Source organism: Lagenorhynchus albirostris, chromosome 8, assembly GCF_949774975.1.
Source record: "Lagenorhynchus albirostris chromosome 8, mLagAlb1.1, whole genome shotgun sequence".
Classification (NCBI taxonomy): domain Eukaryota; kingdom Metazoa; phylum Chordata; class Mammalia; order Artiodactyla; family Delphinidae; genus Lagenorhynchus; species Lagenorhynchus albirostris.
The window spans coordinates 88,032,070-88,048,052 of NC_083102.1; the positions used below are offsets into that span (position 1 = coordinate 88,032,070).

General features: G+C 39.7%; 1 protein-coding gene and 1 pseudogene across 10 annotated transcripts in view; one reads left to right on the top strand and one right to left on the bottom strand.

Moving 5' to 3' along the window:
• Window positions 1-15,983, bottom strand: part of SRPK2 (SRSF protein kinase 2) — a 231,184-nt gene that overhangs the window by 182,809 nt on the left and 32,392 nt on the right. The window lies entirely within an intron of this gene.
• LOC132524375 (small ribosomal subunit protein eS26-like) lies at window positions 5,028-5,447 on the top strand (annotated as a pseudogene).

Consider the following 15,983-nt stretch of genomic DNA (forward strand, 5'->3'; position numbering starts at 1 on the left):
CCAGCAGTAAAAGGCATTAACAGCAACAACAACAAAGGATGACACAGGGCCCCAAGCTCAGATATGAGCTTACATGATACTGATCACAGAACGGGCTGCTTCCCAGTTTCAACCACCCCCTCCAAAGTTTTCTTTACTCCCACACTGCCTGAATCTTTATATATTTCACCATGTCATACCGCCTGTTAGTCATCTAATTTATTCACTCACCTTACAAGAAACCTCTTCTTAAAATACAAATAGATTTGAAAAGCTAAAAAAATAGCAAAACTTCATGCATTAACAAAAAAAAACCCAAAACTAGATTTTTCTGGTTTCAACAGAAAAGACGTTAATCAATGGACTAAAACAGTATCTCTACAGATTTACACTTTAAATCCTTAGTAACCACAAATAACAATAAGAAATGCACAATAAATGTAGTTTAAGGCAAATGGATATTACACAATTACTTTGGATTATACTTCACATGATATTACACAATAAATTTCAGATGTGTCAAAAAGTTAAATATAAAGAATAATCCATAAAAACAAAACCTTTTTTTTTGCACTTAATTTTGTTTTGTTTTGTTTTGTTTGCGGTACGCGGGCCTCTCACTGTTGTGGCCTCTCCCGTTGCGGAGCACAGGCTCTGGACGCGCAGGCTCAATGGCCATGGCTCACGGGCCCAGCCGCTCCACGGCACATGGGATCTTCCCAGACCGGGGCACGAACCCGTGTCCCCTGGATCGGCAGGCGGACTCTCAACCACTGCGCCACCAGGGAAGCCCCAAAACCTTTTTTTTAAATACATCTTCACTGGAGTGTAAATGCTTCACAATACTTTGTTAGTTTCCGTTGCACAACAAAGAGAATCAGCCATATGCATACACATGTTCCCATATCCCCTCCCTCTTGAGCCTCCCTCCCATCCTCCCTAGCCCACCCTTCCAGGTCATCACAAAGCACCCAGCCCTGTGCTATGCTGCTGCTTCCCACCAGCCAACTATTTTACATTCAGTAGTATATATATGTCAATGCTACTCTTATTTCGCCCCAGCTTCGCCCTCCCACCCCATGTCCTCAAGTCCATTTTCTATGTGTACTTCTTTATTCCTCCCTGCCACTAAGTACATCATGACAATTTTTTTTTTAGGTTCCATATATACGCATTAGCATACAGTATTTGTTTTTCTCTTTCTGACTTCACTCTGTATGACAGACTCTAGATCCATCCACCTCACTACAAGTTAACTCAATTTCATTTCTTTTTATGGCTGAGTAATGTTCCATCGTATATATGTGCAACATCTTTATCCATTCGTCTGTCAATGGACACTTAGGTAGCTTCCATGTCCTGGCTATTGTAAATAGTGCTGCAGTGAACACTGTGCTACATGTCTCTTTCTGAATTATGGTTTTCTCAGGGTGTATGCCCAGTAGTGGGATTGCTGAGTCTTATGGTAGCTCTATTTCTAGTTTTTTAAGGAACCTCCATACTGTTTCTCCATAGTTGTTCAATTTACATTCCCACCAACAGTGCAGGAGGGTTCCCTTTTCACCACACCCTTTCCAGTATTTATTGTTTCTAGATTTTTTGATGATGGCCATTCTGAACAGCATGAGGTGACACCTCATTGTAGTTTTGATTTGTATTTCTCTAATAATTAGTGATGTTGAGCATCTTTTCATGTGCCTCTTGGCCATCTGTATGTCTTGGTGAAATGTCTAGGTCTTCTGCCCATTTTTTAACTGGATCGTTTGTTTTGATATTGAGCTCCATATATTTTCGTATATTTTGGAGATGAATCCTTTGTCTGTTGTTTTATTTGCAAGTATTTTCTCCCATTCTGAGGGTTGTCTTTTTGTCTTGTTTACTGTTTCCTTTGCTGTGCAAAAGCTTTTAAGTTTAATTAAGTCCCATTTGTTTATTTTTGTTTTTATTTCCATTACTCTAGGAGGTGGGTCACAAAAGATCTTGCTGTGGTTTATGTCGAAGAGTGTTCTTCCTATGTTTTCCTCTACGAGTTTTATAGTATCTGGTCTTACATTTAAGTCTTTAATCCATTTGCAGTTTATTTTTGTTTATGGTGTTGGGTAGTGTTCCAATTTCATTCTTTTACATGTAGCTGTCCAGTTTTCCCAGCACCACTTACTAAAGAGGCTGCCTTTTCTCCATCGTACGTTCTTGCCTCCTTTGTCATAAATTAAGTGCCCATATGTGTGTGGGTTTATCTCTGGGCTTTCTATCCTGCTCCACTGATCTATCTTTCTGTTTTTGTGCCAGTACCATACTGTCTTGATTACTGTCGCTTTATGGTATAGTTTGAAGTCGGGGAGCTTGATTCCTCCAACTCCGTTTTTCTTTCTCAAGATTGCTTTGGCTATTCGGGGTCTTTTGTGTTTCCATACGAATTGTAAAATTTTTTGTTCTAATTCTGTGAAGAATGCCATTGGTAGTTTGATAGGGATTGCACTGAATCTATAGATTGCTTTGGGTGGTATTCACAATATTGATTCTTCCAATCCAAGAAAACAAAATCTTGATCTCTAGCTTTGGAGAGAAAAATTCATTACTACAGAACGAACAGAAGAAAGTTAAATGAGTTCTGACAAGTAAAACTTAAGTCTTTAAATTTAGAGTTCATTCATTCAACAACTATTTAAAATGCACATAACATTCTAAGCACTGATGTAGGCCCTGAATTTTCAGAATGTTTGAATAGAGCACACAAGGCCCCTGATCTCACAGAGCTAAAGTCTAGTAGGGAGATGAGCAAAAAGCACAAAAGGCAATGGAAACTTCCTGTAAGCACTAAAGAGGAAAAGACACACTGCTCCAAGAGAACACAACCGAGGAGGCACTGTAGATGGGATGGTCATGAAAAAATTCTCTGAGGCACAACATCAAAGCCGATGGCTTAAGGAAGAACAAGAAACCAGCCAAATGAAGAGTAGGGAAAACAGCAGCACAAGGCCACAGGCAGCCAAGAGTCCAGGGCCACCGTGAATGAGAAAATGAAACAAGGGCAAGTGATGAAAGATGGTATTTTAAAGTACTAAGAAGCACACGTATTCCTACACAATACATCATTACATGGGAAAAGTACGTTCTTCACAGCCACCTACGTTTATCCACCTAACAAAACTAAATCAAACATGAAGCCAAAAGTTGCCAGGGAGGAGGAAGGGGAAGTACATACATACTATCAATAGAACTGTACATTAGTTTGCTCTTTTTAAAGACAATCTAAATGTAAGCTTTTATGTACAGAATGGATAAACAAGGACCTACTTATAACACAGAGAATTACATTCAACATCCTATGATCAACTGTAAAGGAAAAGAATATTTTAAAAAGGATGTATAGGGCTTCCCTGGTGGCGCAGTGGTTAAGAATCCACCTGCCAATGCAGGGGACACGCGTTCGAGCCCTGGTCTGGGAAGATCCCACATGCCACAGAGCAACTAACTCCATGCACTACAACTACTGAGCCTGTGCTCCAGAGCCTGTGAGCCACAACTACTGCGCCTGCAAGCCACGACTCCTGAAGCCTGGGCGCCTAGAGCCCATGCTCTGCAACAAGAGATGCTACCGCAATGAGAAGCCCACACACAGCAACAAAGACCCAACATAGCCAAAAATAAATAAATAAATAAATAAATAAAAATAAATTTTAAATAAACAAATAAAAAGAATGTATACATATATAACTGAATAACTTTGCTGGACAGCAGAAATTAACAGAACATTGTACATCAACTAAACTGCAATTTTATTTTTGTAAAGATTAAAAAAAGTCTTCTATTGAATTTTTAAAGACTTCTTAAAGTCTTTTATTGAATTTTTGTTACAATATTGCTGCTTCCTTTTTTTTATGTTTTTTGGGGGGTTTTTTGGCCATGACGCAGGTAGGATCCCAGCTACCCGACCAGGGATTGAACTCACAACCCCCTGCCCTGCCCCCCCACACACACTGGAAGGCAAAGTCTTAACCACTGGACCGCCAGGGAACTCCCAAAGTTCAATTAAAAAAGAAAAACCCGATAAAAATAAAGACAATCTAAAAATAAATAGTAGAAACTATAGCATTGCTCTTACCTTTAGACTCAATAGACTCTTAGTTACCAAAATTAACTCTTCCTCCTCTCAGAACTAACTGCACAAAAGATATCTGCCAAAGGGACGTTTATAAAATAAAAAATAAGAAACCACCAAAAGGCCTAAAAATATGTAACTATATAAATTGTGATGCATTAAGTTTACATCAGAAAGATGAGTATAGATTAAATAATACCTAAAATGTTTACTTTATCAAGTAATAAATAATGACATTTAGTTTGTATATATGGACAAAATGCAAAATGTATATATTGTTAAATTTTTTAACTTGAAGTCACAAATAATTAACATTTTGTAATCACTAGCTGCTCTGCTCAGGATTATTTATGTTCAGTTGTGTCTATTTTAATTCAAAAGATACAGAAAAGAACAAAAAGTATTGTTAACAAAGATTCATTCCGGCTTTTCAGAATTAACAACTGCTAATATTACAAAAAATAGCTAAATTAACCCTTTAAAACAAACTCAAGTCCAAATTTCCTCTCCTACTTCCAAACAGCAGTAACTTTCTGGTGTAACCCTGCCAGTCCATTTTCATAAAGTTTTATAAGAGACAGAGAAACAGAGAGAGAATATACACATATCCATCAACAATATATAGTACTGAGTTGTTGGAAAACTTCACAAAGGTGCTACACTTTTGTGTCAGGTATCAAACTTTCTGATGCAATGCTGTGTGTATAGTTGATAAAAATACCAACAGATCTACAGCATTTACACAGCATTACAATAATCATGGAAATATAACCCATACTGATAAACACAGATTTTTCCCAATTTTTTCTATCACACAGTTCTACAGTTTGTTTTCTTAAAAAGTATAAACTTATTTTTATTAAGTTAAATAACATTACTTACTAACTAGATGATTATTAAACTTCTAATAAAGCAAGGCAAATAAAAATAATTCCCACTCTTCCGCCTCCTCGCTTCCAAGATGACCAAGAAAATAAGGAACAATGGTCGTGCCAAAAAGGGCCGCGGCCATGTGCAGCCTATTCGCTGTACCAACTGTACCCGTTGCATGCCCAAGGATAAGGCCATTAAGAAGTTCGTCATTTGGAACATCGTAGAGGCCGCAGCCGTCAGGGACATTTCCGAAGCGAGTGTTTTCGACGCCTATGTGCTTCCCAAGCTGTATGTGAAAGTGCATTACTGCGTGAGTTGTGCCATTCACAGCAAGGTAGTCAAGCATCGTTCTCGGGAAGCCGGAAGGACCAAACACCTCCACCCCGATTTAGACCTGCTGGTGCTGCCCCACGACCTCCACCAAAGCCCATGTAAGGAGCTAAGTTCTTAAAGACTAAAGAAATACTGTCCCCTGGAAAGACAATAAAATGGAAATTATACTTTAAAAAATAAATAAATAAATAATTCCCCAAATCACCACTGATTACTAGCTTCTACCAACTAATAAACCAAATAACTGCAGTAATGCTCAGTTTTTAAATACAACTATAAACTAATCATCCAACTATCAAAAATCAATCACGGCTTTAAAATGAACAATGCATATCACATAAAAAGAAAATCTATATTAATTTTTCTAATTAAAAAGCAAATATTGGGGGCTTCCCTGGTGGTGCAGTGGTTGAGAGTCCGCCTGCCGATGCAGGGGACACGGGTTCGTGCCCAGGCCTGGGAAGATCCCACATGCCGCGGAGCGGCTGGGCCCGTGAGCCATGGCCGCTGAGCCTGCGCGTCCGGAGCCTGTGCTCCGCAACGGGAGAGGCCGCAACAGTGAGAGGCCCGCGTACCGCAAAAAAAAAAAAAAAAAAAAGAAAATTCCACCTGTTATTGCAGGGGACACGGTTCAATCCCTGGTCCGGGAAGATCCCACATGCCACAGAGCAACTAGCCCATGTGCCACAACTACTGAGCCTGCGCTCTAGAGACCATCAGCCACAACTACTGAGCCCATGTGCCACAACTATTGAAGCCCGCGCACCTAGAGCCTGTGCTTCGCAACAAGAGAAGTCACCACAATGAGAAGCCTGCTCACCGCAACGAAGAGTAGCCCCCGCTCTCCACAGCTAGAGAAAGCCCGCACGCAGCAACTAAGACCCAATGCAGCAATAAATAAATAAATAAATAAGCAAGCAAGCAAGCAAGCATATATTAAAGACATAAGCACAAAATGTTTATTTGTGGAAAAAAATCTAACGTACCTTGTTGATGACTTGTACTATTTCTCCTGCAATTTTCTTAAAACTACATTCAGATATTGATTTGTTGCCATCTACTGGTTAAAATCATATTTCAATAATGTTATTTCACCTCAAATATTCACTACAGTCAAAAATATCTTAGCAGGGACTTCCCTGGTGGTCCAGTGGTTAAGAATCTGCCTTCCGGGCTTCCCTGTTCGCGCAGTGGTTGAGAGTCCGCCTGCCGATGCAGGGGACACGGGTTCGTGCCCCAGTCTGGGAAGATCCCACACGCTGCAGAGCGGCTAGGCCCGTGAGCCATGGCCACTGAGCCTGTGCGTCCAGAGCCTGTGCTCCACAACGGGAGAGGCCACAACAGTGAGAGGCCCGCATACCGCAAAAAAAAAAAAGAAAAAAGAAAGAACCTGCCTTCCAATGCAGGGGACGTAGGTTTGATCCCTGGTAGGGGAACTAAGATCCCACATGCTGCAAGGCAACTAAGCCCATGCACCACAACTACTTAGCCCACGTGCCACAACTAGAGAAGCCCTCGTGCCACAACGAAAGATCCTGCATGCCACAACGAAAGATCCCACGTGCTGCAACTAAGACCCAATGCAGCCAAATAAATAAATTAAAAAAATTTTTTAAATCTTAGTAGTGTTCTTTGCAAACTTTTATAAAACTACTGTGATGAATTCAGCTTTGGAGAAGTTTTTTTTTTTTTTTTTTTTTTGTGGTACGTGCGCCTCTCACTGCTGTGGCCTCTCCCGTTGCGGAGCACAGGCTCCGGACGCGCAGGCTCAGCGGCCATGGCTCACGGGCCCAGCCGCTCCGCGGCATGTGGGATCTTCCCGGACCAGGGCACGAACCCGTGTCCCCTGCATCGGCAGGCGGACTCTCAACCACTGCGCCACCAGGGAAGCCCTGGAGAAGTTTTTAAAGCTGTATCATGAGTTAATTGTATCTTGAGTTCTAACAATATCCTCACATAAAATTTTCATTCATGTGTTAAGACTGTTTTAAAACTAAAATACAATGGTAATTTGTGAGAACTATAAATACTTTATTTAATTAAAATACTTTCGGAATTTTTTTTTCTTTAAAATTCAAATGTTTACACGCCCCTATTTTCTAGAATATTGGAGCTAAAGAATTCAGGATATTTCCACCTTTTTACAGCTGAGTTGTTAGAATAAGGATCCAGAAAAAAAATCCATATACCACATTTGTTTATTTTGCACTTTAAGTTACTTTTACTCTACAGCAGTCCCTCCCCTCTCCTTCTTCCCTTTTTTTCTTTGTTATTATTTTTTTCTCCTTCACTTTTTTTTTTTTTTTGTGGTACGCGGGCCTCTCACTGTTGTGGCCTCTCCCGCTGCGGAGCACAGGCTCCGGACGCGCAGGCTCAGCGGCCATGGCTCACGGGCCCAGCCGCTCCGCGGCATGTGGGATCTTCCTGGACCAGAGCACAAACCCGCGTCCCCTGCATCGGCAGGCGGACTCTCAACCACTGCGCCACCAGGGAAGCCCTCCTTCACTTTTTTTTTTTACACAATTATTGTTGAAAGAAAAAGCCAGTTGTCCCACTGCCCTGCTTTTTAAAACCACCCTTTTAGCTACCCAGATTTAAAAAGCATAACAAACAAATGCAACACATGGACTTATTTTTGGATCCCAATTCTAACAAATCAACTGTAAAATGACTAAGTACCTGTGGAAATGTGTATATAGATTGGGTTTTAGATGACAACAAAGAATTTTATTAATTCTGTTGGATATAATATGGCACTGTGATTATGCACAAGAAGATGTACAAATCTTGTAGACACTGCTATGAACTGAATTCTATCCCCTCTCCCCAGCCCAAAATTCATACACTGAAGTCTTAAACCAACAATGTGATAGTATTTGGAGATGGGGCCTTTGGTAAGTAATTAGGTTTAGATGACATTATGAGGGTAGGGCCCTTATGATGGGATTAGTGCCCTTATAAGAAGATATATCAGAGAATTTAATTTACTCTCTCTCCAAGTGAGAACTCTGCCAGAAAGCTGTCTGCAAACCAGGAGGATGGCCCTCACAAGAACCCAACCTTGCTGGCAACATGATCTCAGACTTCTAGCCTCCGGAACTGTGAGAAAATAAATTTCTGTTGTTCATGCCACCCAGTCTATGGTATTTTCTTATGGCAGCCCATGCTGAAACAGTCATGCATATGAAAGTATGTAGAAGTGAAATAATGTATCCTATATATGCTTTAAAACGTACTCACAAAAAGGGAAAAAAATAGAAGAAATGGAGCAAAACTAATAATTTTTTAATTTAGGTGACAGGTGCTGGGGATTTAATATGCTATTGGCTCAACTTCTAAGTTTCAAATTTCTCATAACTAAAAAAAAAAAAACTTTAAAAAAGAAATAAGAAAATGCTTTTCAATGTAATTCCTACAACTGAAACCTGAAAATGCTTTAAGATAAACACAGTACTCATCTGAAATTATTATGAGGCAAAAATAAAAGTTGACTTGAAACTTCATCTTTGAATAAATTTGGGGAAAACTGTTACAGGATTTTTTTAAATAATCTGTCTCACCTAAGAGTCACAAGTTAAAAGCACTGACCTTAACTGTTCATGTTCTAATTATGTAACTTGTCCAAATTATTTACCTGCTTAAATGTCAATTACAAAAGAGAAATCATAATTTTGGTATTCTTTTGTAAACAGAGGTTTTCATTATTGTTGAAATACTTTTAAATTACTGATTTTTTCGTTTAGAAGTTAACTTTAACTCTTATTGATTATAATTTTCAAAATACATATTATTCTCAGATTTCAAGTACACAACATAGTAATCTGAAAATAATAAGCTTTGCTTCTTTCTAATTTGTATACGTTTTGTTTAGTTTTTATATCGGACTGCACCAACATTTACAGAATTAACACCAAGCAACAATGAGGGAGAACTGTCAACCAATCTAGTTCCTGATTTTAATGGGAATGGTAATATACATAACACTTACCATGATCAAGACTATCATTAAGACTGATTTTTTTTTTTTTTTTTGCAGTACGCGGGCCTCTCATTGTTGTGGCCTCTCCCGTTGCGGAGCACAGGCTCCGGACGCACAGGCTCAGCGGCCATGGCTCACGGGCCCAGCCACTTCGCGGCATGTGGGATCTTCTCGGACCGGGGCATGAACCCGCATCCCCTGCATCGACAGACGGACTCTCAACCACTGCACCACCAGGGAAGTCCTGATTTTTTTTTTTTTTTTAATGATTTTAAGGAAAGGTCTTTCTATTCCTATTTCCTATTTTACAAAGGGTTTTCAACAAAGACAGACATTCAAACTTGCTCCTTTGATCCATTTTTGCATTACTTAGTCATGGAAATCCTGTTCTCACACAAAGACCAATAAGTATAAGTTTATCTTTTATAATAACTCTGGGTCATCATTACAAATAATATTTAATGTTCTGTGCCCCAAAAACATTCCCTCAGGAATTTTAAATACAGGTATACAGGGCCATTTTTTCTTTTAGTAAAGATCCCAGGCTAGGTTTGGCGTTGTTAGATGTCTGTTTCAATCACCTCCTTCATTCCACAAGCATTTACTGGTCATGTACTGTGATCTAGGTACTATGCATCAAGAATAGGAGAATATGATGAGATTAATAGACAGTTCTCATCTTCAAGAAGCTCATACCATCACATTGTGCTAAATACTGTAACAAAATGCTGAAGGAAGAAATATCATCAAACTGAGATTTCCAGAAAAATTCAGTAATAACTGAGTCTTGAATGCTGAGTGACACTGTTCATTCAAAGCAGGGCCCAAATAAAACATACACAAATTAGAAAGAAGCAAAGCTGATTATGTTCAGATGGTATATTTTCAAGGACTTCTGTGGCCCCTGAGAATACTACTAAAATACTGTTTGCTTTCTTCCACTGATGGTGCAATAATAATGGTGGGTAAAAGTGCTGGTGCCTTAGCAGGAATCAAAGCAATGATCCCTACCTGTACCAGTCAGTGTATACTTCACCACTATCTTAAAAAAGGTGGGGGGGGGGCTTTTCACTTAAGAAGGTCCTTAATGAGGAAGTAAAATTTATTTTTACTGATCTCCATGCTTATACTTTAAAAATTCTGTGTAACAAAATGCACATAAAAACTACTGCTGCCCACCAAAATATGATACCTCTCTCAAGAAAAAGCACTCGGACAACTGTCTGAGTTGTGAGCTGAACGAGCCACTTTTTTCATGAAACATCATTTTTACTTGAAATAACATATATATAAATTATGCTTACTCAGACTTGGGTATATGGCAGACATTTTCTTAAAAATTAGTGAAGAGAACCTATCAATTAAAGAAAAACAGATGAAAGTATTTGTTGCTGATGATAAAATTTAAGGTTGCAAGAGAATATTAGAAATCTATAAAACTTATACCTGCCACCCTAAGTGTGACCGGTCTCAATAATTAAACACTTTCTGATAAGATGTTAACAAGTGTTAATTTTGATTACTGTGTCAACATTTGGAAGATCTGCATAACTCGGTAAGCTAATATTTTCCAAATGATATTACATAATCATGTATGGAGGGAAAAGTCATTTAAATTGCAAGAAAATCAACAGATTTTAAAGCAACAGTTATGTTAAAGTCCATCAATATGGGTTCAGATTCCACAATACCTTTCTTCTACCAACCTTTCTTCTAACATTTGCCAAGTTTTAGTGTAGTAATAAAAAATATCCACAATTATGTGAAAAGGCTATAAAAACACTGTTCTCCTAACAGTAAACCTATCCAAGGCCAGATTTCCTTCATATATACTTCAACGCAGCGGTCCCCAACCTTTTTGGCACCAGAGACGGTGTCTTCATGGAAGACAATTTTTCCACGGATGGGGTGGGGGAAGGGGGATGGTTCGGACGGTAATGTGAGCAATGGTTCAGGAGGTAATGCAAGCAATGGGGAGCGCGATGGGGAACAGCAGATGCAGCTTTGTTCACTCCCCCGCCGCTCACCTCCTGCTGTGCCGCCAGGTTCCTAAAAGGCCGAGGACCGGTAGTAGTTCTCAGCCCGGGGGTTGGGGACCCCGGCTTCAATGCAAACAGTACATCACAATAGACAGAACAAAGAAGTAAATATGTGAATCCAACTGTCTTCTGTTAAGTCAGACATTTAAAGAATCTTACAAAAAATGTAAAGCAATGCCATTTTCTCAGTAAATGTTTGTTTTGGAAAAGTTATTTTTCATTTAAAAAATATGTTATTTATGTGACCATGATATGATCATTTTAAATAACAATAAATTTACTTACAAATAATTTTTAACTTAAGTTAAATTTCTAATAAATATTGATAAATCTAATATAGTAAATATTGATAAGATATAACCCACATAAACAAAAGCTATTTGGTAATCCTCCATGATTTTTAAGTGCATAAAGCGGTCCTGAGACAAAAATGTTTGAGAACTGCTGATACATAAGTTGAAGAAAAGAGTAATAAGAACATTTCAAATACAAGCTACAACATATAGAGAGCAGTTTTATCTTTCACTATAAATGGCATATGTACCCCCAGCCATCCCAGCCTACTCTACATTTTCCCACAATGTAATGTATAGCTACTAATCTATTATAAACTATGAAGAAAACAACCATGACAGTGTTTTTCCAGTGGCTTTCCTGTGATTAAAGGATATGAATTTTTATCAACAATTTTTAACAGCACAGGGGGTTTCTACTGAGATCATCTGCTAATCTTCTTTGAAATTCCAGATACTGTGATCCGCAAACAAGCAAAGCACAACCACTGCCCTCCTTTAAAAGGGCATAACAGATATTTTCAGAACTCATGTTATATTTTCAATACTAATTTCCCAACCATAAAACAAATCAAACAAACAAAACACCTTGATGTTAGTTAAAACTTTCTGGGAGGTGTTATAAAATACTGAATAAACATTCACACTGTGAACAGTACAAAGACAGTTATGTCTAAAAAAACAAAGTTAAAACTGTACTATATAATCTTAATAGACTAAATACTAACACTTTAAATACCAGTTTCCTACCAATGATGGAACTCCTTCCTAAAATGGAAGCTTCAAGTCTATCTTTTAAAACAAGATCCTTTAAGCACAGTAATTTACTTCTAATCTAAGTAAAGTTAAATAGTAAACGAAGCCTAACAAATGCCTTCTGCTTTAATTTCCCAAGAAATGTTAAACTGCCATTGAAAGGGATGCCCTGGAAGCTGACACTGGCCATCATTCTATTTTAATTAACAAGCTTACCAACTTCTACCTAACCTCATCCACTTTACAAGACTGCAATTCCTCAAACTATATCTTGGCCTAAAACTCATCAGGCCATCACAAGATTAGCCACATCCTAATCAATCTCCTTCTAAATATCCAGAAAGGCCATCTGCATCCAAGACAAGAGACAGGAAAGACAACAAATGTCAGTTTTCATCATTCCCTCCATAGGATGAACCATGGACTTCTACAACCTCTGCCTGGTATTCAGTCTGAGACAGAGATGTTCATCCCTACAATTAAACATACTAAAACTATTCCAACCTATGAAGGAATAACAGTCTTTTAAAAATGGGAAATGAGAGGCTTTCTTTAATGTAAAACATTTCCTACTCTCTGGCTTACTAGTGTTAAAATTACTTCACTGTGTCAGTCATAGAAGTCTATAGCACCAAACACAGACCTAAGAAAATTTACTCAAAAGGGTTGGACAGGGCTTCCCTGGTGGCGCAGTGGTTGAGAGTCCGCCTGCTGATGCAGGGGACATGGATTCGTGCCCCGGTCCAGGAAAATCCCACATGCCGCGGAGGGGCTGGGCCCGTGAGCCATGGCCACTGAGCTTGCGCGTGCGGAGCAAGTCCTCCACAACGGGAGAGGCCACAACAGCGAGAGGCCTGCATATCGCAAAAAAAAAGGTTGGACATTCTCAGATGACATTTTTTTTTTCAGATGACATTTTTTTGTAGATCAGATTTATTCTCACAAAACAGCCCTCCACTGGTAGGAAAATCAAAGAAATGAAGACAAAGAAATATGATGTTAAAATCAGATAAGATAATATGTATGAAAAGTACATACTTATATATCAGTTTTCAAAGCAATTCTGGGCCCTTTGCAGATTTTATCTATGCTATTTGAGAGAAGGGGTAAACATCAATTTGTTATAACCAACTCCATTCAGAAAAAAGGGGAAGGAGAGTTGTTAGAAAGTTACAGGGAACCTCACAGGGGCTCCAGTCACTGGGCACAGGATACAAATTCCAGGGAGGAAACTCCAGGTTTAGACTGCGTCCAGTGCCTATCTCTTGGCTAAGGCAAGATCCCCCCAGCTGCACTTCCACTAACACTCTTAATACTGTACGATTTTGCAAAATGAAATTAGGGTGCTCTTTTCATAGATGATGAAGTGAATGATGAACAGCAAAGAAACAACACATGCCCATCAGGCAAGGTGAAGCTAACGGCATTTTGAAACACACTTGATTTTTATAACTGATATTCTGGAGATCCACAACCTTTGACATAATATAATAAAACCACACCAGGAAGATGTGACACAAGAGAAAGTAGACAACAGTTTAATTTCTTAATGATTCTCCATTCCTTCACTTCTTTCTGACTGCCATGCAGACATGTAATTAGATATACCTTCTCAAACTAGTATAAAACACCCACACCAAATTATTTCTTTATCAAATTTTCCCTGGGGACTTCCCTGGTAGTCCAATGGTTAAGAATCCATCTTGCAATGCAGAGGACGCCAGTTGGATCCCTGGTTGAGGAACTAAGATCCCATACACGGGGCAAATGAGCCCGCGCGGCACAGCCAGAAAGCCCACGCACAACTACTGAGCCCACCCACTCCGGAGCCCACACACCCGCTGCAACTAATGAGCCTGCACGCTCTGGAGCCCGTGCACCACAACTAGAGAGAAGCCTCGTTCCACAACAGAAGATCCCGCATGCCGCAACTAAGATCCAAAGCAGCAAATAAATAAATAAATAAATAAATAAATATTTTTCTTAAAAATGTTCCCTGGGACTTCCCTGGTGGTGCAATGGATAAGACTCTACGCTCCCAACGCAGGGGGCCCGGGTTCAATGCCTGGTCAGGGAACCAGATCCCACATAAATGCCACAACTAAGACCCAGTGAAACCAAATAAATAAAATCAGTAAATAAATTTTGGGGCTTCCCTGGTGGCGCAGTGGTTGAGAGTCCGCCTTCCGATGCAGGGGACATGGGTTCATGCCCAGGTACAGGAGGATTCCACATGCCGGGGAGTGGCTAGGCCCGTGGCCGCTGAGCCTGTGCGTCCAGAGCCTGTGCTCCACAGCGGGAGAGGCCACAACAGTGAGAGGCCCGCGTACCGCAAAAAAAAAAAAAAAGTTCCCTGGACTCTAAGACATAATTAAATAATTTCTTTCCAGAGACTGTCTATTCTGAGCTTATTTAGAGTAAACAAAATACCTTAAGTTGCCAAAACAACTTGAAGAATGTGTGATATAGTATCACTCAATCACCGCCTGCCATAGATAAGTCCTCTAAACTTTCCATACATATCAAGTTAACCCTCACAGTAATCTCATGAAGTTAGAACAACCAATGGTTCTCAATCAGGGGTGATTTTTATATCCTGTCCGTCTCACCCCTACCCAGGGACATCTGGCAATGTCTGAAGACATTTTTCATTTGTCAGTCTGAGCAGCTGTGACTGGAATCTACACTGTCAAGGTTAAGAAACCCCATCTATAAGCATTCTCCATTTTACTGATGAAAACAAGTTCAGAGAGACTGAATGACTTTTGCTTAATTCATGTCACACAAGAAGTGGCAGGGACTTCCCTGGTGGTCCAACAGTTAAGACTTCGCGCTCCCAATGCAGGGGGCCCTGGTTCGATCCCTGATCGGGAAACTAAGATCCCACATACTGCAACTAAACAGGCGCACCTCAGCTACTGAGCCCACACGCTGTAGAGCCCAAGCACCGCAACTAGAGAGCCCGCGCACCGCACTAGAGAAGCCCGTATGCCACAACAAAGACCGAGCACAGCTAAAATAAATAAATAAATAAAATGAAATAAATTTTAAAAAATAAAGTTAGTTAAAAAAAAAAGTGGCAGGGACTTCCCTGGTAGTCCAGTGGTGAAGAATCTGCCTTACGATGCAGGGAACGCAGATTCGATCCCTGGTCGGGGAACTAAGATCCAACATGCCGTGGGGCAACTAAGCCTGTGTGCCACAACTACTGAGCTCACGCACCTCAACTAGAGATCCTGGGTGCCGCACACTACAGAGCCCACAGGCCCTGGAACCTGTGCGCCATAACTAGAGAAGAGAAAACCTACACGCCACAACTAGAGAGAAGCCTGTGCACCACAACAAACAGCCCTCACGCCTCAACGAAGATTCCACGTGCCGCAACTAAGACCCAATGCAGCCAAAAATAAATAAAATAAATAATAAATAAATCTTTTAAAAAAACGTGGCAAAGCTGCATTTTAAATCCAAGTCTAATTCCAGAATCCATAATCATAAACATGATTTACGTAAGTGCTAACTATAATAAAGTAAAATTCTGAAATTTAAAAATATATACCACTAGTGATAGCATCAAAAATATTAAATTCTTAGGGATAAATCTGACAAAAGATGTGCAAGACCAACAC